The sequence below is a fragment of the Balaenoptera borealis genome, assembly GCF_965194805.1.
Source record: "Balaenoptera borealis genome assembly, contig: HAP1_SCAFFOLD_364, whole genome shotgun sequence".
NCBI lineage: Eukaryota > Metazoa > Chordata > Mammalia > Artiodactyla > Balaenopteridae > Balaenoptera > Balaenoptera borealis.
Window position 1 is genome coordinate 600,519 of NW_028123829.1, and position 19,521 is coordinate 620,039.

Sequence of the window (19,521 nt, forward strand, 5' to 3'; positions counted from 1 at the left end):
TAAAAAGGAACAAAATTGAGTTATTTGCAGTGAGGTGGTTGGACCTAGAGTCTGTCATGCAGAGTGAAGTAAGTCAGAAAGAGAAAAACAAATACCGTACGCTAACACATATATATGGAATCTAGAAAAATGGTACTGACGAACCTAGTGACAGGGCAGGAATAAAGACACAGATGTAGAGAACGGACTTAAGGACACAAGGGGCAAGGGGAGACAGGGACGTAGTGAGAGAGTAGCACTGACATATATACACTACCAAATGTAAAATAGCTAGTGGTAAGCTGCCGCATAGCACAGGGAGATCAGCTCGGTGTTTTATGTCCCCCAGAGGGGTGGGATAGGGAGTGTGGGAGGGAGGCTCAAGGGGGGGGGGATATGGGGAATATATGTATACATATAGCTGATTCACCTTGTTGTAAAGCAGAAACTAATACAGTGTTATAAAGTAAGTATACTCCAATAAACATGTATTTAAAAAAACCCACAACATTGTAAATCAACTACACTTGAAAATATTTCTTAAGTGCAAACAATTTTCTGAATGTAAGTTTTACTGTGTGTGTGTACCACAGGTTCAATATATATGAATTATGTCAAATTGATTACATTGCTTTTCAAAATAAAGAATTTTTGATATTTTACATCAGCCTCATGTTATAAATGCAGAAAAACTATATTATTTTTTTCTAAAGTTCAGAAATAGCCATTTTGCTCATTCGGTATGCTATAAACCATTAACTATTAAAAAGGGATTCGTGACCTCTTCCTTCCAAAGAAATATTTCTCCACTCACACAAGTTTAATAGAATGTTCCACCATGAACTGACTTCCCACCTTAGAGACACGAGATTTGCATCCTGAAATCTCTTTCTTGCAAAAATGTCCAATTATCATCCTAGCATTACAGAAAAGAAATGCTTTTTTCCAGATCTCAAATTCCATACAACTTTAGTCAAGACATCATGTATGTTTTTTTTTTCACACACACACAGACTGTATTTTATTTTTACAAGAGATAAATCAACTGACACCAAGCACTGTAAATGGATGACCACAACAAAAGCAACAATGATTGCAATTACCAAACACGAAACACACTCATACTATGTCATAATATTGACATTCAGTCCAGTAATCCTCCACTGTAACAGCTCATTTACTTTGCAGTGAAAGACATCATGCATTTTTAAATAATCAGCACTCACCTGAGGTCTTTAAACATCAACATAAACATAATTTTGTGTTCTCTTTCATTTACTCTGGTTCTAAGTGGTCATTTCTAAACGAAAGTATTTAAGTATGTTAACGTCATCTTATAGCATCATATTTCAAATGACTACCGTGTCTCCAAAGATGAAATATGAGGAACTCACAATTAGGCTCTCCAAAGTTTTGCTCTCTGAATGTGTATGACCCTTCTGCTGAACTCCACACTGTTCATTATTCTCTGAGAATATTCTTTTTCTTGTATGGCCATCTCACATGCTCTTTCATTTCATGAAGTTTTTTCCTACAATGTTATGCCTAGTTTATTTCTGAGAATATGCATTATTTCAGAATGATACTTATAGACACAAAGACTTCCCTATAATTCCCTGAGAGTTTCAAGAACTCCTTCTTCTTTTTTTTTTTTTTTTAATACCTAGATTCTGAAGCTCTCCACAAAGCATTACTAAACTTGCATTTACATAAGTATCTACATATTAATCACACATTAATGCATTCACAATTGTATTATGATTTATTGCTAATTTTGGAGCTGTCTTATATACCACCCTCTTGGAAATCACTTTAATATTTGCACTTAGGACTTGAAAGAGAATGGATAAATAAAAACCTGAAGAATATGCAAATACAATTTATATATTTCTCATAAAATTAGGTGATTATCTAACCTTTATCCAGAAAAAAAGAAGAGCCCAGATACTCTGCAGGCATGATCCTCGAGAATGTGTGGTCTTCCAGCAGGAAAACATGCAGTAATCCATGTGGCAGAGTTTACCTGTGACCAGCTGGGGTTAGTGACCTATGCATTCCTTACACGCAACATATCAGGAGTGGAAAGAGGGAATTTGTCCGTTGTGGCAATAAGTATAATGAAGATGTGTAGCAGGTCATGCTCATATGTTCAACACAGGTACAATCAAAAGTTTGCTCAATTCTGGTAGATCTAAGTCTGTATCTGTTACCTTGTCTTTAACGAGGAAATGTCAGAACTGACTTACCAAAAAAAAAAGTGTTTTGTTTGTTTGTTTGTTTTAATTAGAGTCACGGTGAGTAAGGCAGAGTTCAGAACAGCTAATGTGACTTAGTGATTCTCTCATCAGGAAATACAGTTTCTACTTCCCTGTTTATTCTCCACATCCTGTAGTAAGTCAAGTTTCAATGAAAGATCAATCTACAGCGTGAAAAGAAAAGAAAACTTACATGTGTTGATAAGGTCATTTTGACAGGTTTTACCACGTATGTCAGTGTTTCTGGGGATGGACACAAGCCAGAGCTCCCTACTCTGACATTTTCACTGATGTCATTCCCCTTGATCCTCAATTTGAAAGTGGATAAAAATGTTTTCTATGCTTTCTTCTTTAAGAAATTAAATAAAGAATGTTTTCTAGACATGATCCTCTAATGATTTGCAGTCAGTGGTCATCAACAGAGGAAAAGCACAGAATCTCATCCCCACAGAAGGGTGACATTCAGTCAGGTAAGAAAATTCTCCCCGAAATCAGAGCTTCATCTTTAACATGCAATCAAAGGCTTTCACAGGTTCTTCATCACTCTGCACTCAGCCCTACCATATGGGATTGGCTCTGAGAATCTCACATCAGATGACTGACAAACATGTCATAGTACACTGATCTGGTACCAGATCCTGCCTCTCTTAATGATCTCCCACAGGGACATTGGAATATTCTAGGATATTTCCTGGAGTCCTCTATTCTACACAGGTACACTTCCAAGTAGAAACAGAAGCTTGGATTCTCACTGGGACCCCTGCTCTGTCCAACCAACCTCTCTAGAAATATGATGTTCTAATCTCTCCTGATTAGAACATTTCAAGGTCTCTCTCCCTGTGCTAATTTAGTAAAGGTAAAAGAGAAACAAGAAAGAGCAAACTATGCAGGGAGCAATATATGAGATTCCTTTACTTAACGTATTTATCTGATATACCCAAATACTGAGAAATATAGATTCATTTCATAATGTTCAAGAAAAGAGGAGGAGGAACCTCCATGCCAACAGTATATATAAAATGGAATCAATATTGCATAAGCTCCAGCTTAAGCTTAGCTACGAGGTACTAACCCTTCTCATAAAGAAGCAATAGTTCTCCATCATTTGAAGCACACTGAGGACTCAGACAGCTGGACACTGAAGGTGTAGCCTCCTCACTCGAATTCTGTACCTGCATCACAGAGCAGTGAAATATTCCCAAAGAATTATTAAGGATGAGGGGGGGGAGGCGAAATAAAAAAGATGAATCCATCGTCTGTCCTACCGTCTGTTCTGTTGGCTATTACCACCATCTTGGCCCAATATGACCTTCCCACTTTTCTCTGGGTCTCCCTACTTTCCACCTCCATCCTCTCATTATATCTTACCTACACTTGGGAACGACTCTAGTTTTTCCACTTATCTTTATCAACAAGTAATCCAAATAGCAACTGTGTATATAACTCCTTAGAAACCTCAGGTCTGACTCAGTAATAATACATGACCTTCAAAGTCCAAAGTTTTCCTAATTCCCTTTATTATTATTTTTTTCTAATTTCCATGTACTTACACTCTTAAGACCTCCACTGTTCTCAGGTTCGTCCTCCCTGCAAAATCTGTCAACCTAGACATAGACTTAAGTACCACCCTCTAATTATCTCCTAGGGAATCCAGTTTTTAAAAAAGCCTCAGCAAGCCTTATGGACTTTATTAAAGACTCTTTAAGATAACCCATGGGAGATAGCAGCACACCCACAGATATCTATCTAATACACCCTCAGAGTAATTTTTTGTTCTCTTTTATAAAGTCTCTTCTGGCCAATGAAGACTCTCAGCTCTTCTTCTTCAACCTATGCAGTGCCTCACCCTTCTGATTACTCTCTGCTCTATCCCAGGTCCACTCCCTTTCCTGATATTACATTCTTTCCCAATTTTGTATGTTGGTAAAATCAAATAACATAAAATATAACATGTTAGTTATTATAAAGTGCACCGTTCAGTGATATTAAATGCATTCATATTATCGGGCGATCAACAGCACCATTTATCTTTCTAATTCTTTTCTACGTTTTAAAACTGTAACTCTATATCCTTTAAATATAACTTTCCGTTTTGTTCCATAACCACCTGAAAAGCGTCATTACCCTCCCAATTTCTATGGTTTTGACTACACTAAATACCCCCATATAATTGAAATAAGTAGTTGTATTGTTATGACTCACTAAAAGTCACAAAAATGGCATTTTTCGTAGCTAAGTTTCCTCAAGATTCATCCATGTTGTAGCATATTCCTAGATCTTTTCCTTTTTAACACTGAATAATATTGTATTATATGGGTATACCACACTTTGCTTATCCAGGAACTAGTGGATGAACACTTAGGTTGCTTTCATATTTTAGCTACTGTGATTATTACTGCTCTAAACACTGGAGTACAAATATTTCTTTAAGACCCTGATTTCAATACCTTTGGGTATACCTCACAGTAAAATTCCTGGATCATGTAGTAAGTCTATTTTTCAATATCTGAAAAATTGCCATACTCTTTTGCAAAGCAGCTGTATCATTCTGCATTCCCTCTGACATAGCACAATGGTTCCAACTCCCTCACATCCTCACCAATAGTTGTTTTCTGTTGGGTATGTGTGTGTGTGCTTGTGTGCATATGCATGCACACAAATATATAAACATGCATTTAGTGATATGGAGCATCTATTCAAGTGCTTAGTCATTTGTACATCTTTGTGAAGAACCATCTATTCAAGTCTTTTATCCATTTTTGAATCAGGGTGTTTGCTTTTTGTTCAGTTGTAGGAGTTCTCTGTATATTCTGAATAGAAATCTTTTGTCAGATAGATGGCTCTGAAATATTTTCTCCCATCTTGTGGGTTGCCATTTTATTCTGTTTACATTTCTTTGATACACATTTTTTTTTAACTTATGTACTGAAAATTGTTTATTTTTTTGTTAGCTGTACGTTTGTTGTTCCTTCGTTTCATATGGAGGAAAACACTGCCAAATCCAATATCATGAAGCTCTTGTCCTCTATCTTCTTCTAAGACTTTTTATATTATTAGGTCTTATATTTAGTTTCTTGATACGTTTTCATTAATTTTTGCATATGATGTTAGGTAAGGGTCCATCTTCCTTCTTTTGCATGTTGCTCACAAGACTTCTCAGCACCATGTGTTGAAAATACTATCCTTTCTACTTTGAAAAGTCTTGTCAACTTGTCAAAAATCATTTGGCCATATATCAGGGTTTATTTCTGGGTGTTGTATTCTATTCTATTCTATTGGTCTTGAATAAGGGAGAAAATAGTATAACCTATCCAGGTTGATGAAGAACATAAAGAAAGACCAGGACTGAGAATTAGGAGGGCAATATAAAACAGCAGGGAGTAAAAGACAGTGTGAGAGAAGATCTTGTATTTGCGAGTTCATGGAAATAGGATCATGCTAAAACCACTAAACGCCTGACTTTGAACAATACGGTAAATGTGCCAGCAAGAAACATAACACTTACCCATCTCTGGGAAATATAGTATGGGCATAAAGATAAACTACACACAAATATATTAAAAAGGGAAGGGTTTTCATGGTGTGAGAATATTGTGGCATTTGAAATACAATTTACTTCTGTTCTACCATTGTCTCTAAAATTTATCAAAGTGTATATACAAGCAATTCCAATTCTGGTAATGTGCTTGACAGGTTTATATATGAACTTCAGTAGAGCAGTAAATGTACATTCATAGTAGGACTGTTCCCTAAACCAAGAAACAAAACACAAAAACTGCAAAGACTAGAGTTCACTTTGTCAACACACATACAGATGCAATGATGGTTAACGGTCCGAAAACAGAAGGTGAGCATGGGTGCAAGAGGTTAATCCCCAGGCTGGGGTGGGGTGCAGAGTTTGAGGGTAACACAAGTAGAAAAGGCTTTTGTCCTATCCTTGATTTTTGAGGTATGGAAATTCGCAGGTCACTACCTTCATTTCAAACTGAATGAATGCACTATTCAATTTTTTTAAACAGGCGAAGTAAACATGAGTGATAATAAATTTCAAACTGTCGCTAATCAAATAAGATACTAAGAAAACTTAAATAATATGATTTAGGAATGAAGTAGAGAGATTGTCCAACATGGTAGCATTCAAAGACCCAGAGCTTGATGCCTCTCATGGGCACACCAAAGTCACAACTGTTTACAGAACAGCAATTGATGAAAAAGGCCGGGACCTACCATAAAAGATGTTTTACAGCTAAAGATATAAGGAAGGCACCTCGACAAGACAGAAAGGAAGGGCAAAATCTCAATAGAGTCAAGACCCATACCACCAAGTGGGTGGCCCACAAATGGGAGAATAATTACAATTTCAGAGGTGCTCCCAGGTAGCAAGGGGTATGAAGCCAACATCAGGCTCCCAAGCCCAGGGATCCTGTTGTGGAAAGAAGAGCTCCTAGAAAGTTGGGCTTTGAAGACCAGTAGTGCTTATTTTCCAGAGAGCCAGAGGGATGTGGGAAATAGAGATTCCACTCTTAAAAGATGCTCACAAAATCCCACATGATCTGAGAATCAGAACAGAAGCAGTCATTCGAAAGGATCCCGGGTCACACCTACCTCCTGATCTTGGAGAGTCTCCCAGAGAGGCAAGAGGCAACTACAGCACAGCCTCAGGGACAGAGACACTGGCAGCAGCCATTCGGGGGAGCTCCTTCTACCTCGTGGACGCTGGTACCAGCAAGCATAATTTCAGAATCCTCCCTGTAGCTTATCAGCCTCAGGACCGAGCCCCACCCATTTCCACCAGACTACAGACACAAGTACTAGGATGCTGCAGGCCAAGCAACTAACTGAGCACGGGCATAGCCCCATCCACCAGCAAACAGGCTGCCTTCAGATCCTCTCAGTGCACAGCTGCCCCTGGACATGGGTCCAGCCACCAAAAGCCCCAGGACCAGCCTCCACACCTCAGTGGACAGCACCAGCCCCAGAGTCCCTGGCCCCTCTGACAAGTGAGCCTGCTCTGGCCTTGGAGTCAGCCTCACCATCGGCAGGTGGTAACTGCACAGGGACAGCAAACCTGATTTAGCAGTGGGATCAGCCTCATACACCAACAGGCACACACCAGCTCCAGGAATACCACAGCCCAGCAGCCTGTGTAACCAGGCCACTTAATTGCAGGCCAGAAGCAGCCATGGACTCAGCTGGGTCCTGACCCTGCCCATCAGAATGCCAACACAAGATTAGGGATACCCCCGGCCCTGCAGAGAGCTGTGTCAGGAACAGTGATCCAACACCAACTCTGTGGCTCCTGGGCCCTGCAGCCAGAACGCAGAACCTGTCTCTTCCTGCCAGTAGCCAGCATAGCCCCAGAACCAGTGACTGGGCACTAGCCCTGATATCACCTGGACTGCAATTCTACCCATAAGTGAACCAGCACCAGATTTGGTGTCCCCCAGAGTTGTGCAGCCAGCTGCCTTATGATTTAGTCTCACCAAGCAGCACAGACAGCCTCCATACAAGGCAGAGCCTGGCAAACAAGCAGTCTAGGGGCAGCCAAGCCTACCAGACTACCCACAGTAGTCAGCCCACCACAGCAGAAGAGCCCAAGCAGCCCACATAGGGGGTACACCTAGAATATATAGCTCTAGTGACCAGGGGAGAGGGGGCTGCTGGGACCCATAGGACAGCTCCTACGAAAGGCCACTTCCCCAAGGTCAGGAAATGTAACGAACCTACTACACACATAGCAATAAAAACAGGAAGTTAAGAAAAATGAGGTGACACAGAAACACGATCCAAATGAAGGACCAAGATAAGAATTCAGAAGAAGATCTAAGTGAAGTGGAGATAGCCAATCTCCTCAACAAAGGGTTCAAGGTAATGACTGTAAAGATGATCAAAGAACTCAGGAGAAGAATGGACGACCAGAGCAAGAAGTTAGAATTTTTTTTAAAAAGAGTTAGACCATTAAAGAACAACAAAACAGAGATGAGGAATACAATAACTGAAATGAAAAATACATTAAAGGAAACTACTGTAGACTAAATGATACAGAGGAATGAATCAGAAAACTGAAGGACAGAGTACTGGCAATCACTGAAGATGAACGGTAAAACAATAGATTAAAATGAAATGAGGAAAGTTGAACAGACTTGTGAAACAACATCAAGTGTACTAATATTTGCATTATACTGGTCCCAGAAGCAAAAAGGAAAGACAAAGCAGTGTAGAACATACCTGAAGACATAAGAGTTGAAAACTTCCCTAACCTGGGAAAGAAAACAGACATCCAAGTCCAGTAAACACAGTAAGGCCAAAACAGGATCAACCCAAAGAGGACCACACCAAGACTCATTGTAATTAAAATGGAAAAAAAAAATAAAGATAAAAAGACACTATTAAAAGGAGCAAAGGAAAAGCAACAAGTTACAAACATGGGAAATTGCATAAAGTTATCTGCTGACTTTTCAGGATAACCTCTGCATGCCAGAAGGGAGTGGCATGGTATATTTAAAGTCATGAAAGGGAAAAACCTATAAGCAAAAATACTCTACCCAGCAAGGCTCTCCTTCAGATTTGATGGTGAGATCTAAAGTTTTACAGAGAAGCAAAACTAAAAGAGCTCAGCATCGCCAAACCAGCTTTATGAGAAATCTTAAAGGGGCTTTTCTAAGTGAAAAAGAAAAGGTCACGATTGAAACATAAAAATTAGGAAAGGAAACTTACTAAAGGAAAAACCTCATTGGTTAAGGCAAATATTCAACAAAGGTAGTAAATCAACCATGGACACAGCTAATAGGAAGGATGAAAAAAAAACAGTAATAAAATCATCTATATTCACAATAAGAAGTTAAGGGACACACAAAACAAGTAGATGTAAAATATAAGGTCAAATTAAGTAACTGTGGGGGAGCAGAGTAACAATGCAGGGTTGTTAGTGTCCATGTGAAATTAAGAGCTCAGCAACTTAAATAATCACACACACACACAAATAAACAAAACTGAAAGAAATCCAAACATAATATTAAAGATAGTCCTCACATCACAGATGAAGGGAATAAAAAGGGAAGAAAGGAACACTGAAGAAATTAAAGAGGGATTCTAAAAATACCCAAGACAAATGAAAATGAACACACAATGATCCAAAATCTATGGGACACAGCCAACGCAGTTCACAGGGGGAAGTTATAGTGATACAAGCTTATTCTTAGGAATCAAGAAAAATATCAAATAAACAACCTAACATTACACCTGAAGGAATTAGAAAAAGAAGAAAAAACAAAACTCAAATCTCTCAGAAAGAAAAATTAAGAAAACTATACCATATGCAATGACATCAAAAAGAATAAGATACCTAGGAATAAACACACCTAAGCAGGTAAAAGACATGTGCTCAGAAATCTATCAGCCATTGGTGAAAGAAGTTGAAGACAACACAAAAAGATGGAAAAATATAGCATGTGCATCGACTGGAAGAATTAATACTGTTAAAATAACCATACTACCAAAGACAACCTACAGATTTAATGCAATCCCTATCAGAATACCAAAGCATTTTCACAGAACTTGAAAAAGTAATTTTAAAATTTGTATAGAAACACAAAGACCCCAAATAGCCAAACAATCTTGAGAAAGAACACAGCTGGAGGCATCACGCACCTTGACTTCAGACTATACTGCAAAGCGACAGTAATCAAAGAAAAAGGTACCAGAGCAAAAACAGACACAAAGATCACTGGAATAGAATAGAGATCCCAGAAGTAAGCCCACACACTTATATTTAATTGATTTATGACAAAGCAGGCAATATGGAGAAAAAACTGTCTCTTCAATAAGTGGTACTGGGAAAACTGGTCAGCTACATGGAAAAGAATAAAATTAGATTATTTTAGCACACCATATATAAAATAAATGCAAAACTGAATAAAGACCTAAATGTAGGACCAGAAACCATAAAACCCCTAGAGGAAAATATAGAACATTCTTCAACATAAATGATAGCAACAGTTTTAGGTTCAGTCTGCTAAGGCAAATGAAACAAAAGCAAAAATAAACAAATGGGACTTCACTAAACTTAAAAGATTTTGCACAGCAAAGGAAACCAAAGACAAAATGAAAAGACAACCTGCTGAGGGAGAGACAATATTTGCACGTGATAAGAGGTTAACATCAAAAAAGATGACCAAGCAAGGGTTCATACCTAAACTACAGAAACAGCACATACAACTCAGTATCAAAAAAACACCCAAAATCTTTTTTAAAAAAATGAGAAGCCCTAAATAGACATTTTTTCCAAGGAAAAACTACATATAGACAGCCAGAACTCACAAAGATGCTAAACATAGCTAATCGGCAGTAAAATGCAAATCAAAACTATGAGATATATCACCTCAGTCTTGTCAGAATGGCTGTCATCCAAAAGATCACAAATAACAAAGGTTAGTGAGGATGTGGAGAAAGGGAAACTCTTGTACACTCTTGATGTGAATGTGAAGTAGTGCAGCTACTGTGGAAAGCAGAATGGAGGTTCCACAAAAAACTAAAAATAGAACTACCATAATATCCAGCAATTTCACTGTTGGGTATATCAGAAGAAAACAAAAACACTATTTCAAAAAAAAATAACTGCACACCAATGTTCATAACAGTGTTATTTGCCATAGCCAAGATATAGAGTCAAACTAAGTGTTCATCAATAGCTTAGTGGATAAAAAAGATTTTTTATGATGACTTCAGCAGAAAATGAAATTTTGCCATTTGCAAGAACATGGATGGATTTCGAGGGTATTATGCTTAGTAAAATAAGCCGCAGAGAAAACAAGCATGGTATGTTATCACTTACACGTGGCATCTAAAAAATTGAATACAATAACAACAAAAAAACAGACTCACAGATTAAAGAACAGACTAGTGGTTACCAGCAGGGAGAGATAGGGTGGAGGAGCAAAATAGTGGTAGGAGATTTTGAGGTACAATCCACTATGTATAAAATCAACAATCTACAGTGATGTACTGTATAGCATGGGGAATATAGCCACTCTTTTATAATAACTATAAATGGAGAAGAACCTAAACATTTATGAATCACTATGCTGTACCTCTGAAACTAATATAATAATGTAAATTAACTATAGATCAATAAAATATAAAGTAAGAAACAATAAAGGGGAGACACAGATTATTAGATAGAAATCAATTAAATAAACACAAGTTTTGGAAATCAAGGAATTAAAAAACAACACGTAAGACACAACATTGGCATTTAAAGTGTACAATCGATTCATTTAAAAGAAATCATTTAAGTGGTAAAAAAATGGTACCCATTCTCACAATTTTGTATATCTAGGATAAATTATTATCTACAAAAATATGTTACAAATATTCACTCAAAAAGAAAGAGAAAATTGGGATAAACCCATTTTAGTATCCAAATTTAATATCAAAGTCTCTATGCAAAATTGATTTGAATAAGTTCCGTTAGCCACTTCTAGTTTCTTTGTGATGTAATATCTTTTAAAGCATAAAAATCAGCCTTTCTACATTATTCCATTAGACATACACAGAAGTTAAAAGAAATGAGAAGACAGAACAATCAACCAGGAAGGTGAATTTACTGAGAAACAGTCATTCGTTCTCCCTCCTCCTTTTCTTTTCCTCCTTTTCCAGGTCTCTTTCGGTTCCGATCAAGAGAAATCTTGAGAGATCTGAGAATATTTCTTTGAGGGCTTCAAATCACCATACCTACATCCTCTGCCACAACTACACACACGGGAACAAAAATAAACCTCTGCTATCTACTCACGTAGGAGGGATTCATGCAAAATAAACTCCTACATGGAGACCAACAGGTGAGTTTTCTACCTGTTCTTTCTAATGTCCTTCCATTATAGTAAATCCCACACATTATGAGGAAGAAACGGTTATGCGAGCTTTTCCTTGAAGTCAAAAAACTTGCATTCATTTCAAGTACCTGGTGATCATAGGGTACAGCCAGGGAAGGTGCCATCCCCCTTGGGGGGAGGGGCGGTGGATGGGCTCCCGCACCCATGCACCTCCTGATGCACAGATTCTGGAGAAACAAAGGGCGGTCACACCGCAGTCAGCCTGTCAGGCTGTCGGGCCACTGGGCAACCCGACCAGCCTGGAAGTGCCCCATCAGTTTGCTGAAAGCAAAACCCTGTCCCCCCTGTGAAGCCAGGCAATTTGGGACAGAGAGTCAGAGGAGACCGGTAATCAACTCCTCCTCTCTGCTCACCTCCTTGGGGTTACAGCAACCCCATCTCCAAACCCAAATCTGACCCTGGAGTGCCAAACTGGGAGTGGCAGGTGGGCTCTGCCGGTGCTTCAGCGCCCTCTGGAGGTTGTCTGCTCTAATGGCAACTCTCAGCCCTTCCTCCTCCTCCTTCCCTAGTCCTGGGGGCTGCCTTGGCCTCCTGCAGCTGCTGGCCTGAATTCATTCTTCTTTTTTCTCCAATTACAATGAAGTGTCTTACAGAGGTTTGGAATCTCTTGAAGAAGGAAGATCTTTTAGCCAATACACCTTAACCGTGAGAAGTTGGTTTCAAGAATGAACCTGAAATACTCTATTTTTCTCCTGATGATTCCAAGGAGAGACAGCTCAAGTTTTCTAAATCATAAGAAAAACCAAGGTAAATATGATATTCTGAGCCAGAGATGAAAAAGCAGTTTTTAGCACCCCCTCCTCATGTCATATGACCGGGATTTAAATCAATCAACTGCCACTGTTTTTTAAATCAAGTGACCCAACTTTAAATCCATCAGCTGCTTCCCTGTAACTCACGTGACTTGGCTTTGAATAGTAAGAAATGCAGAGGTATAAAAATGATGTTCTGAACAATAAATGGAAAGACAACATTTTAGAAAGTTTTTTTTCCTTTTCGAATGGACCATTCATTGCCTACAGAATAAAGGATTCCCTTGTGGATTTCTTGAACTGTAAACACTTACATTGTCTCCGTTGGCTTGATTGACTTAGATTTTGGTTTTTTTTTGTTGTTGTTGTTGTTGTTAACATCTTTATTGGAGTATAATTGCTTTACCTTGTTGTGTTAGCTTCTGCTGTATAACAAAGTGAATCAACTATTCGTATACATATATCCCCATATCCTCTCCCTCTTGTGTCTCCCTCTCACCTTCCCTATCCCACCCCTCTAGGTGGTCACAAAGCACTGAGCTGATCTCCCTGTGCTATATGCAGCTGCTTCCCAATAGCTATCTATTTCACCTTTGGTAGTGTATATATGTCCACGCCACTCTCTCACTTCATCCCAGCTTACCCTTCCCGCTCCCTGTGTCCTCAGGTCCGTTCTCTACATCTACGTCTTTATTCCTCTGCAGCGACTCCTGCTAGGGACGGATACTTCCTTTTATGCTCAGGGAAATCCCCTAGTTTGAATATGATTTGAGTTTGATCCTGTGAAACCGTCAGAACTTCCCACCAGAGATAAATGAGGAGATTCTGGCCTTTATTAGTATGCATGATGAACACGGGTGTCCTGGCTGTACTTGCCAACCCTCCTATTTTACCCACCTATTTTTATCCACCTTCCTCCCTGTGAGTACCTTTGACCAACCCTGAGTTCAGACTCCTGACCTATTACAGTGACTTTGTCAGCCTTTCTTTAAAAATGGACAGGTAATAAAACGAATTTAACCTAGAAGCAGCAGCTCAGTAAGGGAAATAAAATCATCAGAAGTTATCTAATCACAGCCACAGCCATCCAGGGCTCTGTCTTACCTGCTGGGTCATAAGAATGGGACCTTCCTAAACTTGAAGGGCATCCAATCAAATAAGTAAAGGTCTGCTCACCTCTGGCTCTTGGAGGGATTGCTAGGCACTCTACCCAGTGTATACTAACTGCAAAACACTGTCATGGTTGTGAAACACCTATGTTCCAGGAAAGCTTTTTGGGGTGCATGGGGAAGGTTTCTTTTTGACATCAAGCAAAAAATAAATCACCAAGCTCTTTGAGCACAGGGGTTCTTAAGAGGGCAGTAGAAGGAAGGAATGGGCAGAAAAGACGATCTCCAGTGAAGTGAAGGCCGTTTTACCAAAAGAGTAGGATTTAGTCTCAGTTTAAGGAGAACACTTTTAAATAGCTGGGACAGCTCCAAACTGCAGTTTAGGGACCGAGTGCTTCAAAAGAACAGTGCTTTAAAAGTCCTGGCAAGGCAGCAAGAGGATGAAGAGTTGGTTTTGCATAGTTTTGAACACAGGAGTAAAGAAGCAGAGGCATCTCTGACGAAAAGGCCCTGAGATCCTATGGCATCAATGGGTCAGTTGCAGGGGCAGGGGGTGTGGGGGGCGATATTTCTCTCTCAACGTCTCCCAGGGCAGCCACCCCTCCCGACCCCAACCCCCACTCCCTTCACCCTTCCTCCTTCCACTGTTGGGTCCCCAGGGACAGCACTTTTCAAGCTGGAGCCCTCAGGCGCCATCTCTGCTGTCTGGATTCTTCCTGGAGCCTGGCAAGTTCTGGGACAGGAAGGCGGGTCTGCAAGGCCGCTGCGGTGCAGTCGGACCTGGAGGCCTGGAGGGGAACTGGAGCCCTGAAGCCCACCCACGTCCTTGAAGCCGAGGGAGGAACACATCCTCCTAACAGTACTTCTTAGGGGTCAGCGTGCTCCCCACCCGACGGTGATCCATACTCACTTGAGGCAGCAAGGACTGCCTCTAACTGGCCCCCTCGATTCCGCCTTAAGGGTCCTCGCACATGTGTGATAGCGCAGGCCCCGGATCTCTTTAGTCAGCTGAGGCCAGTGCTGCCGGCATCCCTCCAGTCCCATCCCCCAGCCCCTCCCTCTGGGACTGTATCTAATAGAAGAAAGAGCACAGAGGAATTGGCTGAATCAAGGGACCTGGGAGCCTGGGGATGAGTTTGAAGACCGAGAACCTAAGGCGCAATTACATATTATTGGAAACTCTTGTGGAGTGTGTGTGTGGGGGGGGGGGAGGTTAGGAGGCTGAGAGGCTGAGTCGACCTGGTGAGTCCAGCCCCAGGACACCACACAGCCCTGTCCCCCTTTCCCTGCCATCAGACAAGCGGTGCCGCAACTCCAGCCGGGACTCTGCACTTCCCCCTCCCTGATTCTCCAGAAGAGCAGGTGGCCCCCCTCTGAGGGCAGGGGCAAGACAACGGACCAAGTCCCCCTGCACTAAGGCGCTACTGGAATCTCTTCCTGAACAGCAGTGCTGGCTTGGAGCGAACCCGTGCACCGCCAAAGTTGGTCTTGTCCTGCAGCTGAGGGACGCAGGCTTTAAGTCAGCTGCCTTGGCTTTAAATCAATCAGTCCCCCCTTTAAGTCAGGTGACCCGACTTTAAATCACTGTGTGCCCCTCAAGCCTGCCACTTCAAAAGTTGGGAACTTCACTTTGATCCCAGCACCTCACACAGCTGAATGCACACTGTAGTCACCCCCAAGCCTGGCTTACAGGCAGGATATAAGGTAAGGGGATGGGCTGCACACATGGTGAGGAGGGTGCACTTCATGTACCAGAAGGGTCCAGGTACTCTGGGTACAGCAAGCAGTGCACGATACAGCAGCTCCCTGGCAAAGCTGGTGATGCACAGGGGGAGCAGGCACACCCAGGCACGCAGAGGTTTCAGGCCGGGAGCTGGGGCACAGCCAGCCGGCAGGGTGTGAAAGCCGAGGATCTGAGCCTTCTTGAGAAAGGCAGACACAGAGGATGGATGAGAAACAAAGACCAGATGAAACATGGATTTGAAAAGCACACCCTGCTCTTGAAATTGGGGTGGGGTCACCCCAGATTTGAGTCTTCTTACGCCCCAGTACCTAGTGCTTTGGCATTTGCCCAATTACTTATAAAATGTGACTGATAATATCTAAACCATAGAATACTGCATTTGGAGTGGTTTTGCGTGTTTATGTTTCTATAGTGGAATAATCTTTTCTACAAGAAAAATGTACACAATCTGAAATAAATTCAAACCCCTCTTTAAAAAGTACTATATCGGACTTCCCTGGTGGCACAGTGGTTAAGAATCTGCCTGCCAAGGCAGGGGACATGGGTTCGAGCCCTGGTCAGGGAAGATCCCACATGCCGCGGAGCAGCTAAGCCCATGGGCCACAACTACTGAGCCTGCAGACCACAACAACTGAAGCCCGCGTGCCTAGAACCGGTGCTCCACAACAGGCGCAGCAAGAGAAGCCACCGCAATGAGAAGCCCGCGCACCGCAACAAAGAGTAGCCGCCGCTTGCCTCAACTAGAGAAAGCCTGTGCATAGCAACGAAGACCCAACGCAGCCAAAAACAAATTAATTAATTAATTAGTTAACTATTTTAAAAAGGTACTATATCCTTCTGTACAGCTTCTCTGGGAAGAACAGAGAGATGGCGTAGGAGAGTGAGAAAGACCAATATTTAGTGCACATCTCTCATGCAGGTGCTCTGCTGGCTCAGATAGATTTATCCCCACTTTACAAAGGAGGAAATAGTCTCAGAGAGGTTTAGTAATTTTCCCAAAGCCAAACAGCTATGGAGTGGCAGAACCAAGATCTGAACCAAGTCTGTTACCTTCAAAGCCTAAGTCCTCATCACAGCAAAACTCAATTAATATTTACATTTATCGAATTACATTGCAACCTGGGGAGTTCTTGGCACAATCCTGAATAAGAGTGAGAAAGAAAGAAATAGCATTGTTCCTACAGTCAACCCAAATTTTTGGAGCAGCTGCTAGATGCCTGGCCCTTTTTGGGGTTCAGCAGTGATCAAGACAGGAAGAGTCCTGCTTTCATGAACTAAGTAGTGGGGAGGAGAGACGGGTGCAACTTGGGTGAGGGATTTCACCTTGCTGGACCTCTGTTTCGTCATCTGGAAAATGGGATGGGTGTTCCTCATTTTCTGGGATTGTCCAGCCCTCACATTCTCTGATTCCATAAGAAGCATTTGTTTACCTGTTTCTTTAAAATTCATTCAGGCCGTGAGCTGTGATGAATGTTGTTAGCTGCTCCCCAAAGCACTCTATTCCCACCCTTTTCCTGTGATCAGGTCATTCCCGAAACATGACTCACAGTCAGTCAAGTCACAGAACCTAAGGGGCACCCAGCAGAAAAATTCCAACCCTAGCTTCCCAGGAGCTCTGTGGTCTACCTGCCAGGTAAACTTAACTCACCTGGCACAAGGTGGCCATCCCTGATTTCACATCAACATGATCTCAGGCACAAACCTCCTTGTTTTTAAATTTTGTCTTTAAGTTACTTGTTGAAACAACTGCACAAATATGACAAAGGTATAAAATCAGGCATCTTCTGCCCCCAGTGCCTACTAATAAATGATTTTCTGCCACTTTAATGATAAAGATAGAACATTCCAACATTCTGCTACCCTTATTATTTGTCATTTTTGTTGATATTTCTATTGACTACATCTTTCAATATTTTAACAATGGAACATTTATTTCGGTTGTTCCAGACCCAGCCTTTAGTGGTAAAGGTTTTGTTGTTATGTTTCTATTATGTTTCCTTTAAAAATCATTATCCTATTTAAATGGATTAAGTCAATTCTATAGGCATTTATTTTATGATATTGATGAAATTGATACATAGAGGTCAGTAGTACAAGTGGATTGGACTTGAGAACATCTATTAGCACAGTTAAGTATAAATATTGTCTATATGTAAACCAAAGTACATGCCGAGTGAGATTCTCTGACTTTTTTTCACTGTCTGCCCCTCAAGCCGGTGGGAAATGGAATATTTCTTGCCCTATCAGTAAACAAAGGATGTCACAGTCTTCAGCACTTGCAGCCCTCCAATGTGAGCCGGCGGGACCTGAGGCACTCAGGATATGCAAATACGGAATGCAGGCCCCAGAGAGCTGAGGTGCATATCAAAGGAAGGATTTCAGTGAGCCCAGGCAAAGAAAAGCGCCGCATTCCTCACCTTGGGAGAGCTGGTTTTCCTTAGTTAACAATCACCTTTTGATGTTCCCCATTACCTGCGCCAGTTCCCTGCCCTGTCCCCTCCCCCCGGTACTTTAGCTCAGGGAGGAAGGAGCGCAGAGGGACTCGGCTGAATAAGGGGCCTGCGCATCTCGGGAGGAGTTTTCAGCCGCTTTCCCCGCAGTCGGGAGGAGGGGCGCTGACGCTGCAGCCGGACCCTGCGCCTCCCTTGCCCCGTTTCCCCTCAGGACGCTCAGGCCGACCCCCTCCCCACGCCCACCAGGCCTCGCGAGCCAGGCCGAGGGCAGGGGCGGGAGGAGGGACCGAAGTTCCCGGGGACCAGACGCTGGAGGCCGCTCTTTCTGCACAGCAGCGGCGGGTGGCAGCGAACCCCTGCCCCTCAGAAGCTGGTCTTGTGCTGCCGCCCGGGCACCGGACCAGGCGGAGGGTCGGCGCCCACTTACCCGGCCCGCCGTCCCCGCGACTGTCACGGCTTCGGCCGCCGGGGCACCTCCAGAGCCGGCAGCCTCAGTGAGGTCGCCCTCCCCTCGGGCTCCAAGGCAGTTCCGTGAAGGCGGAGGGAAGAAAACCCGCCCGAGCCGGGAGTTCCAGCTCATAGGAAATGCGGGCTCTGTTCAGCGCGCGGTGGGTGGGACCGCTCTGCCCCGAGGCCTTCCGGGAGGGAGCGGGGCGGCGGGGGAGGGAGCCGCCAGGAGCGCAGGGCCCCGTCGGGGGTCCTGGAGGGGCGGCCCGGCCTGGGGGCCACGCCCACTGTGGCCGCAGCCTGGGCTTTTTTCCTGGAATCCTACACAAAAAAGTTAGAAAGGTACACAGTCTATAGTAAATATTCACAAATGATTGTTGCTGCTGTGCTCACTATTCTATTAAAGGTGTAAAATCCATAAAACACTTTAAGTTCAAAATTAAATATGAATTTTTACCTTTCTAATTATGTCTCTGATATTCACAGTTGTGGTTAATGAATCAGAGACTGTGGCATCACTAGTTAAAAATGAGCTTGTTAAAAAAATAGAACTCAGGCCCACCAGACCTACTGAATCACAATCTGCACTTTTACAATCTCCCCAGTGTACTTGTGTACTCATGAATAGTTGAAAGGTACATTTCTACCTCGACAGGTCTTTTCTCTATGAGAAATACACACATTTTACCCAGTTTGATATAAATAAAACACTCAAAAATGCATATGCCTGTGTTGAAACCATCATTTTATCATTTCTTTTCCAGACAAGTATAGTCTCTATACTGGTTTTGTGGTCACATGCCATACTCTTTTCTTGTAGTTAGAAATAAGGTAGAGAAAGTTACTTTGTAAAAAAAAAAAAATATATATATATATATATATATATATA

At 41.9% G+C, this 19,521-nt stretch overlaps 1 long non-coding RNA gene across 1 annotated transcript in view; it reads right to left on the reverse strand.

Moving 5' to 3' along the window:
• Positions 1-18,697, reverse strand: part of LOC309621378 — a 472,156-nt gene extending 453,459 nt beyond the window's left edge. The window contains exon 1 of the long non-coding RNA XR_014239977.1: positions 18,613-18,697. This is a non-coding gene — a long non-coding RNA (uncharacterized lncRNA). The remainder of the gene's footprint in view (positions 1-18,612) is intronic.
• Positions 18,698-19,521: the final 824 nt, after the last annotated feature.